We start from the raw sequence: 17,337 nt of genomic DNA on the forward strand, positions 1-17,337 counted from the left end.
ATCGCCTGCTCGAGCATTGAGCCATCTGGAGTAACAAGAACTACACCTGCTCCCGAGCCTTTATAGTTGGATGCTCCGTCGACATGCAAGTTCCAGAAATCCTTATTGGATGGAGTAAGTGTGGCTAAGGTACTCTCGGCTGCTTCTGGGGCATCGTTGGGCCGCACTGTTACGTTACCTAGGTTAGGTGTGAATTCCGCTACGAAGTCTGCCAAGGCTTGGGCCTTTATCGCTGTGCGAGGTCAGAAAACTAAACCATATTGGCCAAGTTCCAATGCCCATTTCATCACTCGTTGAGAAGCGTCTGGACCATGTAATATTGATCGTAAGGGATAATGAGTCATAACAATGATTGTATGAGTTTGAAAGTACCGTCTGAGCTTCCGAGCCGCAACAACTAACGCCAAAATTAATTTTTCGATCTTCGGATATCTTGTTTCCGCATCGAGAAGAGTTTTAGAAGTGTAGAATACCTGCAGTTGGGCCCCCAGCTCTTCTCGTATGAGAGCAGAGCTCACTGCTACCTCGGATACTGCCAAATAAATGTATAAATCCTCCGCTGCTTCTGGCTTGGATAGTAAGGGAGGTGATGTGAGATAATTCTTCAAGTCTTGGAAAGCTTTTTCGTATTCTTCATTCCATTTGTCTCTTTGTGCCCTTTTGATAGCTTTGAAAAAGGGTTTGCATCGATCGGTGGATCGTGAGAGAAAGCTGTCACGCCTCGGACCCGGGGTCGATAGTAAAAACTTGAACCCGAATCCGAAACGCGAACTAAAAACTAAATAATTAAAGTAAAACTGAAACGGGTTGGAAAATAAAATTCTTCTTATTTAAAATAATTCAATAATTCTTTACAAGGCTAAAATAAAGAAATACAAAATTCCATCCTCACACTTAATCCGATCTCATCCCGTCTACCCTCTTAGATTGTTTAGTTCGTAAACCTGCATATCAATAGAGGGGTGAGCTTTAACAACTCAGTAGGGACATAACCTTATTACAGTAAATTGACAATATTAAATTAAGTGTCATGAAATCATATAGCCAAATATCAAATCATTATTGATAATAATGCATGAATGCAATTGAACCTCTTCCGCTACCCCCGTTACTTTATATAATAAAACACGCGGACCTGCATGTCCCATACCATGCATTTTACCCCTGCAGAGGTGGTTCGAATGTTCTATTATACAAATTAACCCCCCGTAACTCAATCATCCCAATTTCCCCTTTTGTTAGTCATCTTGCCAAAACTCTTCGTCGCCAGTCCCGAATTACCCTTAAAGAATCTGTGCACTGTGGGCTCACTTGAGACCTGGTACCTGCTAAGAGTTTGACTCAACTACACAAAAGATCATTTCCATTACCCTCTTTCCAAATTCCTTTCTCACCTACAAAGTTCCAACCACTTCTGACACATGAGTGATGCACAAGCAACGTTATTACATCTTTCACATGTCACAATATATCTCCATGTCACAATATATATCTCAACGAATAACATTCCAGTAGTACTAACAAGTAAACAACCAACTGAAGCAATAATCCAAACAATGTCCAACCACATTAATCAACCAACACAAATATAGTACTTCACGAAATTTAATAGAATCAATATCTATAAAGGTCTGCCGTATTTCCCCTACCTGGATTCCAAAGCATTGCTCCGAGATATTAACACAAGAAACCACAACTGTGATAAGCTCCTATTCACAAGTATAAGAAAATCACTATATGCAAGACAAGAACTTTAATCCCAGTCAAAGCACTTGAGATTACTAACTTAACAACACCTATTTCAAATGCCCTTTTGGTTGATCTAAAATAATAACATGGTCATAACAGAACGTTTGAATGAGTACAACTTGCAGAACAAGGGACATGTGAAATACAAATATAAATATGCATGCTGTCTTTTTGGTGTATAAGCTGGGAACATAACTTTAGCCAATAATTAAATAAAGTCTTTCATATGATTAATGAATAAGTATATTAAACCACATATATAAGAAAATTACCAAATGCATGACATGAACTCTAATCCTAATTAATGTATTTAAGTTTATCGATTCCGCAATACTAATTCACAAGTTATTATATGTTGATCAACTCCAAACACATGCTTTACTTGATACAGTTGAAACTATACCTATGAATATATGCAGATAGTTCCATGCTGAGAAAGCTAGCTTGGTTTACTCAGACTTGTGCAAAGTTATATGCATGAATACCAGCATATACATATATAGTTTCTCTCAAACCAATAAGAAAGATATATGTTCGAATTAATATGCTTAAGCCCTCTTTTATATAACAACCTCTAATAAAGGTAAGAGATCATATTTAGCATGTGATAAATATGTATAGGTTCAGTCCTATCACTTTTGTGTAGGTAAGATGATCTCCAATTGTAAAGTCTGATAGCCAAACGTCTATGCAGATATACATACATATATAATACAACCAACATAGATGAAACACGACTGAGTTCTACAATATATAGAGCTATGGAAAGACTAAAGAAAATATGAGAATCATTACGCATATTTATCCTGCTACAGATTTGACACCGCCGATTAAGAAGCACCTCAGCTTCTGGTTTCTTACTCCCTTCTCTTTCTTTCTCTCTCTCTCTCTCTCTCTCTCTCTCTATATATATAAATATATACACGCACAGCATATGTATGTGTATATACACACACACACACACATATAAACATTATATGAGCTCCAGAGCATGCAGTGCATGCTAGCTTGAGTTCGAAAACAATGGAGTTGATCTCCTATTTATAGGTTACTAAACGGAAACCACAAAGCCCCTTATTGGTTGAAGTTGGCGGCTGACCACAGCTGTTAAGCTAGCTGTAGGCACTGAGGAGAAAGAAGATATCAACTAATTCAGGTGAGTACACGTGGTCTTAAGTCATAGACCGCCAGAAGAGATGGCAATCTCATTCAAAATATTTGTGTTGGCTTCTAAGTGGCCAGGTGGGTCAGTCAAAACAAACTAATTATATATACATACGTATATGTACATATGTATACACATTAAATATGAGATCTTACAAAAGCGATTGAGGGCGGCTGCTCGTCCGGTCAAGCTTTGGATCTCCTTCAAGGTAGTTGGAGATTTCATCTCTATGATTGCTTGGATTTGCTTGGGATGTGCTTCAATTCCTCATTGGGTTACTAAGTACCTTAGGAATCGGCCTAAAGATACTTCAAACGTGCACTTGGTGGGGTTAAGCTTCATCTTGTACCTTCTAAGGATATTGAAAGTTTCTGCTAAATTGCGAATGTGATATGATCGCTGCTTACCCTTTACCATGATATCGTCGACATAGACCTCCATGGTTACCCCAATTTGCTTTTTGAACATCATATTTACCAGCCTTTGGTAAGTGGCTTCCGCGTTCTTGAGGCCAAAGGGCATGACCTTGTAGCAATAAGTGCCTCACTCTATCACGAACGCAGTTTTCTCTTTGTCGGGCTCATGCATGGCTATTTGGTTGTAGCCAGAGTATACGTCTAAGAAACTGAGCAACTGGTTTCCAGAAGTTGAATCTACTAATAGATCAATCCGGGGGACAGGATAATGGTCTTTTGGGCATGCTTTGTTGAGGTCAGTGTAGTCTACGCAAACCCTCCATTTGCCCTTCTCTTTCTTCATGACTAGTACCACATTAGCAAGCCATGCCGAGTGTGCTACCTCTTCTATGAAACCGGCCTTCAATAGTTTGTCGATTTCTGCCTCGATGATCGCTACTCGTTCGGGTGCGAAATGTCTTCTTTTTTGAATTACCGATTTGGCAGTTGGATCGACGTGCAGCTTGTGGCAGGCCACTTTAGGATCAATACCGGGCATGTCGGATGGTGACCATGCGAAGATATCTCGGTTTTTCCTAAGGAAAATTGTGAGTTCTTCCTTCTCGTCTGGGCTTAGTCGTGAGCCAATTTTAGCCTTCTTTTCCGGCTGTTGGGGATCAAGAATGATGTCTTCGATGTCCCCTTCAGGTTTCCATCCTATCTTGTCTGCTTGGGTACCATCTTCTCGATCCACCTGCTGTAATTGCTATTTGGTAATTTCTTTGCCCTTTTGGACTTCGGTAACCTTTACGGGGGTAAATGTCTTCTTTTTTTATTCTTTCAACATTTGCACAATGCATCGTCGGGATGAAACCTGGTCAGACTTAATCTCTCCGACTCCTCCTCCCGGGATACGGAATCGGATTTTTTGATACTTGACGGAAGTGACGGCATCCAGCTTGATCAACCAAGGTCTCCCAAGAATCCTATTGTAGGGAGATGGGTCACTTACAATCGTGAATGTTTGCTTTGAGACGACTGACGGTGTTTTCACGTCAAGTGTGATATGGTCGATGGCAGTTGAGGTGTGTCCGTTGAATCCAATAAGTACCTCTGCCCGGCGTATGATTATACTTTCCAGGCCCATCTTCTGAATGACCAAAAATTGAAGTAGGTTGACTGCACTTCCATTGTCAACCATCATCCTGTCGACTATATCATGGGCTAGTTGGACAGATACTACTAATGCATCGTTGTGTGGGAAGTCGACTCCTTCCGCATCCTGCTCCGTGAAGCTAATGATAGGTCCAGGTTGGGTATCGACTGCTTGAACTTGTGAGATTAGTAAAGCCTGCTGGATCTTCCTCTTTTTGGAGTTATTAGTGGCCCCCAAGTGCTCGGATTCAGCGAAAACGCCATTGATTTGAATCATCTTAGTTGGTGGCTCCTCATCTCCGTCTGTATTCCTTTTTGGCTGCTCAGCTGGCTTGTCCAAATATCTATCGACTTTGCCTTCTTTCACGAGTTTCTCTAAGTAGTTCTTCCAAGTGTAGCAGTCGTTGGTTGTGTGATCAGGACCTCGGTGGAATGCACAATACTTGGTGTGGTCCAACTTGGAAGTATCTCCTTTTGACTGTTTCGACAACTTGAACCATGGTTCATTCTTGATGTCACGAAGGATTTGATGAATCGGAATTGAGAACTTAGAATAGTTATTGTTCATCGGGCCTTCTTTAGTCGTGGGTCGGTCCCTGCGCTTGACCTCCTGCCTGCCCTTGTTAGGTTGCTTTTCATCCTTCTTTTGAGCAGCTGCCAACTCTTTTCAAGGCTGTTCGGGAGCCTTTTCTGCTTGTCGAGCCTCGTCCCAAAGTGCATGCTTATCTGCCAGAGCAAAGGAATCTGCTAGAGTTAGGTCTTCTTTCATGATCATTTCTCCAAACAGTGGGTGGTCTGCTGGTAGTCCTTTTTGGAAGGCTGCACTTGCTATCGAGTTATCGCATCTGACGATCTTCGCCTTCTCTACTTTGAATCTCTTCACGTAATCGCGAAGTGACTCTTTTGGGTTTTTCTTTACGTTGAACAGGTGTTCGGACTTTTTCTTGATCGAACGATAAGATGAGTATTCTTTGGTGAAAACCAAGGAAAGATCATCAAAATTCTTGATGGATCATGCCGGCAAGGTATGAAACCAATCTTGTGCCTCGCCTTGTAAAGTAGTGGCGAATATTTTACACATAAGGGCGTCATTATTCCGATAAAGGACCATCGCACTTCAGTAATGCTTCAAGTGTCTTTCGGGATCCTCGTCTCATTTGAAAGATGTGAAGTGCGACATGTTAAACTTGCGCGGAGGTTCTGCCTGCTCGATCTCATCCGTGAAAGATGACCTGCTTATGTTGGTCATATCTCGCCTTAGTGCTTCATCAACCATTTCGTTGCATCGAAAATCACGCATCCGTTCATTGAAAAGCCTTTCTACCTCTTCTTGGATCTGCTTTTGTTGGGGGTAGTGGAGCCTTCGACTGCCCTTGGTCTTTATCTACCGGTCTAGGCTGCTCTTCTTCTCGCTCGGCTCGTCTATGTCGTGGCTGCAATGTATGAGATAAATTCCTAGCATGCGAGGGATTTCTTTGCAGGCTACCGGTGGAACTAGAGCCGGATTGAACGATTGTTTCCTTCCGTTTGTCAGGCTGCCCGCTCCGATGTAATGTGGAGGATACTCCTTGTGATCCTAATCGCGAATGAATACTTTGCCTGGAAGGCTGCCCATGTTGATTATCAAAGCGTGGCCCCAACCGTGAATGTATACTTGCCCGTGGACCTAATCGAGAGTGCACGCTCATCCGCGTGCTAAGACGGGAGTATACGCTATTTCGGGGGCCCAATCGATAGTGTGCACTGTCTGAATGCTCGACTTGTGATGGTTTGAACTGCTGCTTTCCAGGTCGCTGCTTAAAAGGCTCCTTGTCTACCCTTGTTCTACTTCGGGAAACTTCATCGTGGGCGCGTTGCATCTCAGTGCGTTGTAAAAGTTGATTCACCAAGGTAGTTTGTTGTGCAAAGGCGCTCGTCAATTCTATGACTTGTCGGGACAAGTTTTGCTCGCCATTCGGATTGGAAGAACTTAGATGGAGTGCACCTCCTTGAACAATAAAAGGGTGGTTGACTCCAAGTGCGAGATTTGAGTTGGGGAATGTCAAATCTGCGGAGAAATGTGGTGAAAACGCCTCAGCCTCGATGATTGGTCCGGATGGTTGAGATTGTCTCGAGCCGACTTGGGCAGCTTGGGAAACCATGACAGCAGGCTAGGCTGCGGGGGCAGGCTGGATCACTGGGGCAGGCTAGATCGTTGGAGCAGGCTGGGCTACAAGAGCAGGCTGCATCACAGGAGCAGGCTGCTCAATGCGCAGTGCATATGAATGCGAGGCTTGGGCTTGGGTCCACGTAAACTTGGATGGCACAGCTTGGATCATGGTCTTGGTACCGTGAGCCTTAGATGGCACGGCTCGGGCCGTGGTGAAGGCTCCATAGACCTCGCCATGAGTGGCTACCGAAGTAGCCACCGCAGTGGTTCCCATGGTGGGCGTGGTGAAGGCACAATGGACCTCGCCGCGGGGGGCTACCGAGGTAGCCACCACGGTGGTTCCCATGGTGGAAACTCGTGGTGATGATGCCGCTCCCCTTATTGTCGCATTTTGCCTCACGGATCTCCGCAATCCCATTTCTTGAATATTAGAATTTTCACTTGTGGAATTTTCTAAATTTCTAGCCATTATATTTTTCTTATACGTTTTATCAAAGAACCTTTGCAAGTAAAAAATTCTATAAATAAGAACGTATGAAAAATATTCAAATGGACTAGAAAACAAAGAAAAAACCTTTTTGCGCGAGAGTCTTTTACGAGTATGGATTTCAACTCTCAATGAAAGCACCAATTTGTGGATGCAAATTTTCTCCTCCTTGATCTTGGACGATTTTGCACCTACAAAACAACTAGCACCTTAGGTTAAGGCCAAAAGCCTACGCGCCCACGATGAATGGGGGGGGGCTTTGGCCGAAGAACCTCCGATGCCAAAGTTAGAATTTTAGAGAAAAAAAGTGTTTAGAGTGTTTAGGATTTTTTGCAAGAGGATTTGCATGAATTTTTGGTGAGAATATGTGCCTATTTATAGAGTTAGGCCTTGTCCAATTTTGAATAAAAGTAACCAGCCACTAAAGGTTTTTTGTGGGGTTCAATTTCATGTTTAATTAGCCAATTTATTGGCTAATTAAATATGAAAAGAATAAATGGGTGGTTATAAAAATGAATGACTATTTTAATAAGGAAAATGGGAAAGGTGAGGATGGGAATGGTGGTGGCCGACTTTGACTATCAATTTGAGTGATTTTATTGACTATTAAGGATGATTTTAGGAGATATGGTAGGTATATATTATTTAGCTAATTGATTAGCTAAATAATGAAATAGAAAATACTAGGTTTTGGGAAATACCTTATAAAAAGGATTTGATGAAAGAGGTTTTTAATTGTTACCTTTTTTGGGCACTTTTGACTTGATTGAAAGATGATTGCCCGCTGCTCGCGCGTAGAAATCCTGGTATGCCTCAAGGGTACTTTTGTCCTCTTTTGTCCATAAGTCTACGTGTCGCCTAGTGAATATTTTTGGCTCCACAATTAATTTATCAGACTACTTACTTGTAAATACGTATCATGAAATAAAATCAATTATTTTTTGCTTGAGCTATAAAGAGTTAACCCAAAATTAATAGATTCAATAAAAACTAAGGGGTGTATTGGATTGAGTTTTAATGGATTTATAAATTTTTGAATTTTGATGGAAGGTAATTGACTTCTAGAGACTTCATGAAATTTTTGAGTGAATACTCTTAAATTCTTAACAGAAAATGTGAGATTTATGAATTCGTAAAATACGTTATGAAATCTCTTCAGTATCAAAGAAAAATTGTTTACAATGAATCAAACATATTAGTTATTGAATTATTGATGTGATGTGTCAAGATGATAATTACTGATGACATTATTCTAAACTACCATTTAGTCTATGAAAAATTGTTGATGTTTATTGCCAATTGGCATTATCTTTTTGCCTTATTAAAAGTTATTTCCATTCTTTCAACTTCAACCATTTTAAAAATGATCTTCTCCAACCACTTACATACATCAATAGAGAAATCTGAATCATATCTGGTCACAAAACAAGATGGTAGCTACCAATACAAATTACTACCGGAAAAGTGAAGTAAAAGCCTTTGATGACACCAAAGAAGGAGTTAAAGGCCTCGTTGATGCGGGCATAACCGAGGTTCCTAGAATATTTCATCAACCGCCAGAGTCGGATGATCATTACTCCATCAACAATTCCAGCTCTGATTCAGAAGCCAGCCAGTTTAGCATTCCAGTCATAGACCTTTGAACTTGATAGTCTAACTAAACGCAACGATGGTTGGAAAATTTAATAATATTATTATTATATTAAATTTATTAATTGAATGAAAATTAGAAGTTGAGCCTTTTGGTAGAAAAATGTGTCTACTCAAATGAAGAGTTGCAACTTTTGACTCTTCATGAATGGTCACATGATTTCTAAAAAGGTATCTCACATTCTATAAATAGGGAAGTCCCCTATAATCACAGAAGAACTTTTCATTGTTTACATAATCATACATAGAGTGCATTAAATATTAGAGAGTCTCATTGAGTCCATATGGGAGAGTTTTCAACACAATCGTGGTTCATGGAGCCTTGTGATTTGGAATGCTACTATTACAAGGATGTGGTCGTTGTATCTTGGGAGACATGCGTCGATCAACCATGAGCACCGTAGTGGGGCGTAAACTTGTTTTAAGGACAAAGTGTCTAACACTTGCCTCGACCGTATTTTCAAGTTTTTCTAATCCATTATGTCAAGTTCGTTTAACATTAGTTACTCATGTGCATGCATTACTTTGATATATAATTGCATAAATTATTGCTTGATTTTCCATGTGATTTAATATAGCAATTCGACCCTAATTTTTTCTAACAACGAGAATATTGCGAAAGTCAGAGAGGCGTCAAAGACGTGGGGCTTTTTTCAAATTGTCAATAATGGAATACCTGTAGATGTTCAGGAGGAGATTAAGGATGGGGTACGTGGGTTTTTTGATCTAGACACTCAAGTGAAGAAGGAGCTTTATTCTCGTGATCACTCCAGACCTATGGTCTACAATAGCAACTTTGATCTTTACAGTTCACCGGCGACTAATTGGAGGGATACTGTTTTTGTGTTATATGGCTCCTAATCCTACCAAGCCAGAAGACTTTCCACAAGTATGCAGGTATCTGCAAGGGAATTTATATTTCTCCGCAATCAGTGGTAAGTTTTGTATATATCTTTATCAGGACTTTTGGTGGTTATGGAGTTACATACTTTGACTAGTATAACATAGACAACAACTGCATATAGAATTCATTTGCTGTTTGTTATATGGAATGGATTGTTGTTTATTCATTTGCTGTTCATTTTGATGTAAAAAAAATTTAAATTCTGAAAAGAAAAAAAAATTATTGAGATATTTTTTGAGTTGGACATCATTGGATTTCATATCATAATTATTTGTGGCATACTGAAAACTATCTCTCTTGATATCCTGCATATTAAAAATATAATATTTTATGACTTTTTTTGCTCTTACTTTTCTGATTTTCTATCTTATTCTATCTTAACTTGTATGATTTTCTAAACACTTTTTGTCACATCCCAGTCTCGACTCTGTCGTAGCATGATATTGTCAGCTTTGGGCCCCAACCATGCCCTCACGGTTTTGTTTCTGGGTTTCGGCACGAGAACTTCTCAGTGGGTTACCCATTCTGGGATTGCTCTCGCCCGAACTCGCTTAACTTTGGAGTTATGATGAAATCCGAAGCTAGTGAGTTCTCAAAAGGTTTCGTGCTATAGGAGGTGGGCATGTACATATAAGGCACATCACCCCTCTCCGTTGGTCGATATGGGATGTTACAATCCACCCCCTTAGGGGTCTGACGTCCTCGTCGGCACACCCACACCGAACAACATAGTGGCTCTGATACCATTCTGTCACATCTCAGTCTCGACTCTGCCGTAGCATGATATTGTTTGCTTTGGGCCCCAACCACGCCCTCACGGTTTTGTTTCTGGGTTTCAGCACGAGAATTTCCCAATGGATTACCCATCTTAGGATTGCTCTCGCCCGAACTCACTTAACTTCGAAGTTCTGATGGAATCCGAAATCAGTGAGTTTCCAAAATGTCTCGTGCTATAAGAGGTGAGCATGTACATATAAGGCACATCATCCCCTCTCTGTTGATCGATATGGGATGTTACATTTTTCATCTTCAAACTCCTTCTCAATAAGCAGAATGAGTTATAGACAAGCTAAAGCATAAGGTAACATGGAGGCCAATTGCCATTTCTAGCGTTATCTTTGTCTGCCATATATATGAGCTAAATTTGAAAGGATAATAAAATGATTGAAGAAATTTTGTTTGTGAAATATGACAAATTTTTTTTTTTTTTTTTATGGATTAGGAACAAATGGAAAGGGTATTTAGACTTGTGGAGGAGTTTTAATGTTGGATCTAATTTGGATTAATTGATAATATTGTTTTGAGTGTTGAATTTAAATTTTTGTCGTGGTCTTTTTTATTAAGGAAAACTAATGAAAAATGTTTGAAAATTTTGAGTTTTAACGATAATGACAAAATAAAGGGTAAAGTGAATAGTAACAGGATTGATTTTTTAGTGTAAAATTGTAGTTTTTTTCGTTAAAGTGAACAGTACCGGAAGCTTTTCGTTAAAGTTCTCTTTTTATTACCGTTAAAGTTTATTAAATTGGATTTGAGTCATTAGGTTTAAAAAGTTAACGTTGGTTGTTTTTTTTTTTTTTTTCAAAACTGACCATTGGATTAGAACGGTCACAAAATCTGGACCGCTCAACATTGTTACGGACATATAGCTAAGGGCGCCTCACTGGATCATAACGGCAGGGAATCCCCCAGTCCACTTGCATCTGACGTGCAGGCCCACTTTTTCCTTGCCTTTCACGTGTTACTGCTTACTGGGGCTATCGTTTCACTTGACAACCTTATTTATCCGGGGGCCATTTGAGACCCAAATTCTCATTTTTCCCACACTAAAGTACATCCGTTGGATATGTTTTGGATCCAAAATCTTAGGGCCTGTTTAGTATCTAACTTTAGAACGAAACTCAAAATTTTAATTTTTTTTAAAAACACATGTTTTGATTTAAAATTTTTTAATTCAAAACCTTGTTTGGCATGCATTTTGTCAAAACTAATCCAAATAGAAAAAGTCAAACGCCCAGCCCAAGCAATTACCCGACCACCGCATCCCTCCCAATCCCCGGCAGCGAAAGACCAATTTCCTAACCACCGCATCCCTCACTTCCCTAGCGGCGACTCCTTTGGCTATTTACCAACTCCTTCCTCCAAACTCGCTCTAATAGAGGCTAATCATGTTGACGGTCTCAAACCTGAGATCCAACGACCATGGGGAAGATGTGGTGGCTATGGTGCTATGGTGGATGCAAGTGAGAAGAGATAAGATTGAAGAGGCAACAAAGAAGAGAGGATTGAAGAGGCAAGAGAGATCGATCTGTCTTGGCCAGAGGGAGAAGGATAAAGGTGGTGGCTATGGTGGATAAAAGTGGGAAGGGATTGGAAAGGCAACAAAAAAAAAGAGGATTGAAGAGGGAAGAGGGAAGGGAGTACATCAAGTGGGAGAGAGGAGAGAGAGGGAGAGAGAGATGGGAGTGATAATCCATAAAATAAAAAGTCTAAAAACACACTTTTTGTGTTTTCATCTAATAGCCCTTGTTTTCAGATATTTTTGAGTTACGGTTTTGACAATTGTATTCAAATCCACTACCAAACAAAGATTTTAAATTTGTGACTCAAAACTTGTTTTTGAGTTAAAAACATTGGATCCAAATCAAATACCAAATAGGCCCTTAGTTTTCATTCCCATCCCGAAATGGAGACAGCCCAAGGCAAGGTTAGAGTTTGTCTTATTGGATACAATAAAGTTTGAAATCTAAAAAGTAAAAAGATACATATATAACTAATAAGCAGCTCAACTCACCATATTGGTTAAATTTCTGTGTTAATTTCAACTCGCAGAGACATACTAGTTGAATATTCAAAGCAAGTAATGAAGTTGGGGAAGTTGTTGGAGTTGTTATCGGAGTCTCTTGGCCTAAAGCCAAGTCACTTGAATGACATAGATTGTACTGAGGGCCTTCTGATTCTAGGCCATTAGTATCCTTCTTGTCCACAACCAGAGTTGTCACTGGGGACAAGCAAGCATGCTGACAATGACTTTCTCACAGTGCTTCTGCAAAATCATATTGGAGGTTTTCAAGTTCTTCATCAGAGCTAGGGATGGCAATTTAACCCGTCAATCCGATCTCCGCAAGTAATCGATTCGAATGGTTCGGTTTCAAGCATAAAATTTCGGGTATTTTACGGTTATGGGTAACCGTCGGGTAAATTTTTTGGTTCCAGGTTCGATTATGGTTATTGAGGTATCCGTCCCATACCCATAATTGAAACCGAACCATTTTATCTATGAATAAAAAAATATAAATATTTATTATATGAAAATGGGTTGTTAATAATCATGCATTATTAAAGGCTTATTATATTAATACCCCACAAATTGTTGAATAAACCCCACATACTTAATACACCCCACATTTGCTTTTTCACTTAAAAATTATCTTAATACACCCCACATACTTTTTCATAATACCTCCACACCCCACATTCTCAATATACACCTTATATTTTGTACATACACCCCACATTTCTCAAATCTAATAACACTCATTTTTTATTTTTAGGGACTGAATCTAACCTTTTGAACGTTTAGTTTGCCGAATGATTTCAAAATGATGATTTGCTAGGTAGGGTAACATCAGCAATGGCTTCATTGTTAGGTTAACTTCGTGGTACACAATTTTTGTTTTGACTTTCATGAACTTCATTTCTGTAGTGTGGAGCACTTGGAAAACATTGGTATCCATTACTTCTAAACACTGAGAAATTGGAGAAAAAATTTCTTAGATAGACAAAGGTAAGGAGATTTCATGTAAACTCTCATTGTGATCCCTAAAAGATGAATATGAATATAGAAGTTTAAATAACACAACAAACGCAAGATTAAATCATTATCGATGTCATCGAAATCAGTAAAACAAAGAAAAATATGAAGTCTTACCTCATGTGAAACTTCCGAAACATCGATTTCGTGTTCCATTCGTCAAAAACAATTTTTTTCAATCAACATGTTTTTAGTTTCATTGGTTAGGGTTTTATTCAACAATGGAGGGTGGGAGGGTTTTGATAGTTGAGAAGATAAATAATACGCTAAAACTGATTTGGGGTGTATTTGAAATTTTTTATTTTTTAAAAACCTAATAAGATCAAAATTGTCATTGCATAGTAGGGTAAATAAGTCATTTAATATTAAATTTTAATGTGGGGTGCATTAAATATGAAATTAATTATTTACTTTTATATATCATTAATAATAGGAATTATACGCTTATAATTTTCAAGAGTGTAAATGTTTTCTTGGTAATATACATTTTTAATATTACTTATTAGATGCATTGTATCAATTGTATTAATAATAGCAATTTATTTAATATCTTTTTTTTAATATTCGTCACCCAATGCGGAAAACCGTTCCCCGATTACAAATTTATTTAATATCAATTGTATTAATATTACTTATTAAATTTTAAAAAAAAAATTATAAATACCATAATGGGGAAAACCGTTCCCCTATTACAAATTCGTAATCGAACGGGTTCGATTATGGGGAAAACCTGTTCGGGGATTCTTCGGGTATAAGGATGGCACATCCAAACCCAATCCGCCCTGTTGCCATCCCTAATCAGAGCAAGTGGGTTGATGTTGCCCCTGTGCCTAGTGCCCTTGTGGTTAACATTGGAGATTTTCTACAGGCAAGTATAAAACTATCATATATATATATATTGTTACTGGATTAATGAGTTATCGTTGTATACATGTTGTAATTGAAAAATTTTATTCTCTAATCATCAATTTATAGATGGTGCATCATGAAGATCTAAAATATTACCAGAACCATCGACTTGCTCAGTGCATGATTTACAATGATGTACAAAATAATTGGCACTATCACTACTATCTTGTGATATCCTTCTATATTTATAAGTGAAGGTCAAGTTCGATTCATTGTCTAGCATGGCCCAAATTTCCCGATCTCCAATATCGAGCAATAATACAACCATAAACCTTTTTTTTTCAATTATCATATACCATGTATTATCGTGTCTTATTTCTTTATCTTTCTGTCGTGTCTAAATTTTATAATTTTTTCTTGTGTCAAATTATTCGATTTAGATTCTAATTTGGGTTTTAAAATTGAAGTCTTTTGGGGTTTCAGCTCATATCAAATGATAGATTCAAGAGCATACAACATAGGGTACTGGAACTTTGTAGGTCCAAGGATATCTGTTATGAGCTTCTTCTGCACAGGGAGGTTACCGGCGACAAAGCTCTATGGACCGATCAAGGAGTTATTATCAGAAGACAATCCTCAAAAGTACAGGGAGACTACTGTGATGGACTCCGTTGCTTACTTCAACAACTAAGGCCTTGATAGCACATCTGCCTTGTCGCATTTCAAGCTTTGAAGTTTGACACAGAAGATTAGTACTCATGAAAAGTTCTCTCTTACAATCTATAGCCTTATTATAGAATAAACTACCCAATAACGGAGCTAGCATGGAGTCGTTAGTCATCCATGACCACAATAACTTCAAAAATCTTATGTATATTTGTGTGTGTGTATTGTATTTGACCCAATAAATAGTTAGGACAAACTAAAGTACAATCTCCTCCTCCTCCTACTTATTCTATTTGTTTATCATCCCTATCTTTCTTTTCTCTCTTCTTGTGTGCGACTTCATTGTGTGCACCAAATGCTCGATGAAATGCCTCAGTTGATAAGTCTTGGCAGTCTTTAACGTTACTTTACAATTTCTTGTAGCCACCCTTGACAAGTCACTACATGTTATAGTAGCTTACATATGTTGCCAAATTCCTTCAGCAGACGCTGGCAAGAATCGACATGTTCCTAACAAGTGGTCAATGACATGGTCCAATAATTTTTTTTTTGTTGAAATCATGATCCCATTATTTGAATATCCTGACTTCACGACTAAAACTACCTATATGGTGTAACATAACTCCAGTGTTATAAAAATCGGCCTAGGCGCTAGGCGGTTAAGGCCCCCTGCGATTTAGTGCAAATCGTTTCAAAAAATCAATCTGGAGTTAGGCGGCTTGGTGGCATCTAGGCGGGCTAGGTGGTTTAGTTTTTTTTTTTAATTAATTGTTTGTTTTTTTTTTCTTCTTTAATTTCATGGTGGTATACTTATGAAAATGATGTACCTAATTTCCAAAGGATGGCTATAAAGATTCTCTCATTGACTACAAGTTCATCCCATTGTGAGGAATTGGAGCACTTTTGAGGGGATACATACAAAAAAAAAAAAAAAAAAATATATATATATATATATATATATATATAAACTAGACACAACAAGGTTAAATAATTTAGTGTATGTCCAATCCAATGCAAGGATCATGAACAAGAAGAATTTAGTCTATCATCTACGAATACTTCTCATTATGAATATATACTTAATATTTTTTAAATATTGAACTTGTTTTTTGGAAAAATGAGGAAATATATTGAAAGTGAGAACAAGTACAAGTGGAGTCAAAGAAGACTCTAATCCCAGCTAGGGATACATAGTGATACCAACCATATAGAAAAGTAAATCTCAGGAAGAGAAGATAACACTAGCTACAAAAAAAATAAAGAATGGCAATGGAGTAGCCATCTTCAGACTACCAATGATGGAGGACGAGGGAGTCCATCACATGAAAGTACCATAACCAAGGAGGGAGGGGGTTTTAAAGCACATTGGAAGTGTCTCACCCTCGAGTTGGCAAGTGCAACTGCTAAATGAGATGCTCGATTGGAGGACCTTGTTGTCCAAGTCCAAGTTACTCATGAAAAATGAGATGCCAATCGTCGAATCTCGGCGATAATGGGGTAAATTCTCCATATTTTGTTGTGAGAAGGACAATTGATGGCCTTTATGACCACCATGGAATCACCCTAGATCATAACATGCTGGAAGTTTTTTTTGTTGAAGCTAGTTTCATCCCTATTAATACTGCTTCAGCTTCAACCTCTTCAACTGAAGCTCTTTTTAAGAAACTGGACTCACCGCAAATAAGTTCACCACTAGAATTTCAAATAACAACTCCCACTCCAGCTTCTATGTGGAAGAGTTCCAAGCCCCATCAACGTTAACCTTTACGTTCGGGTCCACATGAATGATCCACCTTTGAATAGAATGATCCTCTTGACTAACAATTAATGGGAGCCTGGTGTGTATATTTGCTATGTCATTGTACATATTGTTACGTCTTGCTAAGACAGAGATGGGGTTAGGAGCCACCTTCTTGAAAACGGCATGACATCATTCTTTCCAAATCTCCCAACATATTACCCCAATATATATCACATCCCAGTCCGCATAGAAAGATATTGTCCGCTTGGGGCCACGCCCTCACATATTTGTTATTGGGTTTCAGCATAAGAACTTCCAAGTGGGTCACCCATCCTAGGACTGCTCTCGCCCAAACTCGCTTAACTTAGGAGTTCTTTTGGGATCTCGGAGCCAGTGAGTTCCCAAAACGTGTCTTGCAAATGGGAGGTGAGCATGTACATATAAGGCATAAATGATACTTTCCCCTGAGCGATGTGGGATCTCACAATATATAACCATGTAGTATCCCTTAAAGATGCAGATCCCATCGTAGCCATGCTTAGAAGCCAGCGATCAAGAGAGGTAATTTCTTGATTATTGGGACGATAACATAAGCAAGAGCCGTACCACACAT

General features: G+C 38.8%; 1 long non-coding RNA gene and 1 pseudogene across 1 annotated transcript; one reads left to right on the forward strand and one right to left on the reverse strand.

Moving 5' to 3' along the window:
- Window positions 1-807: 807 nt before the first annotated feature.
- On the reverse strand, window positions 808-2,123 carry LOC126596049 (uncharacterized). Its single transcript, XR_007613812.1, has 2 exons — window positions 1,650-2,123; window positions 808-944 (listed from the first exon to the last, which is right to left on the reverse strand). It is a non-coding gene; the product is annotated as an uncharacterized LOC126596049 (long non-coding RNA).
- A 6,407-nt stretch (window positions 2,124-8,530) lies between these two features.
- Window positions 8,531-15,193, forward strand: LOC126596044 (1-aminocyclopropane-1-carboxylate oxidase homolog 1-like; annotated as a pseudogene).
- The last annotated feature ends 2,144 nt before the right edge of the window (window positions 15,194-17,337 follow it).

This window comes from Malus sylvestris, chromosome 13 (genome assembly GCF_916048215.2).
Source record: "Malus sylvestris chromosome 13, drMalSylv7.2, whole genome shotgun sequence".
NCBI lineage: Eukaryota > Viridiplantae > Streptophyta > Magnoliopsida > Rosales > Rosaceae > Malus > Malus sylvestris.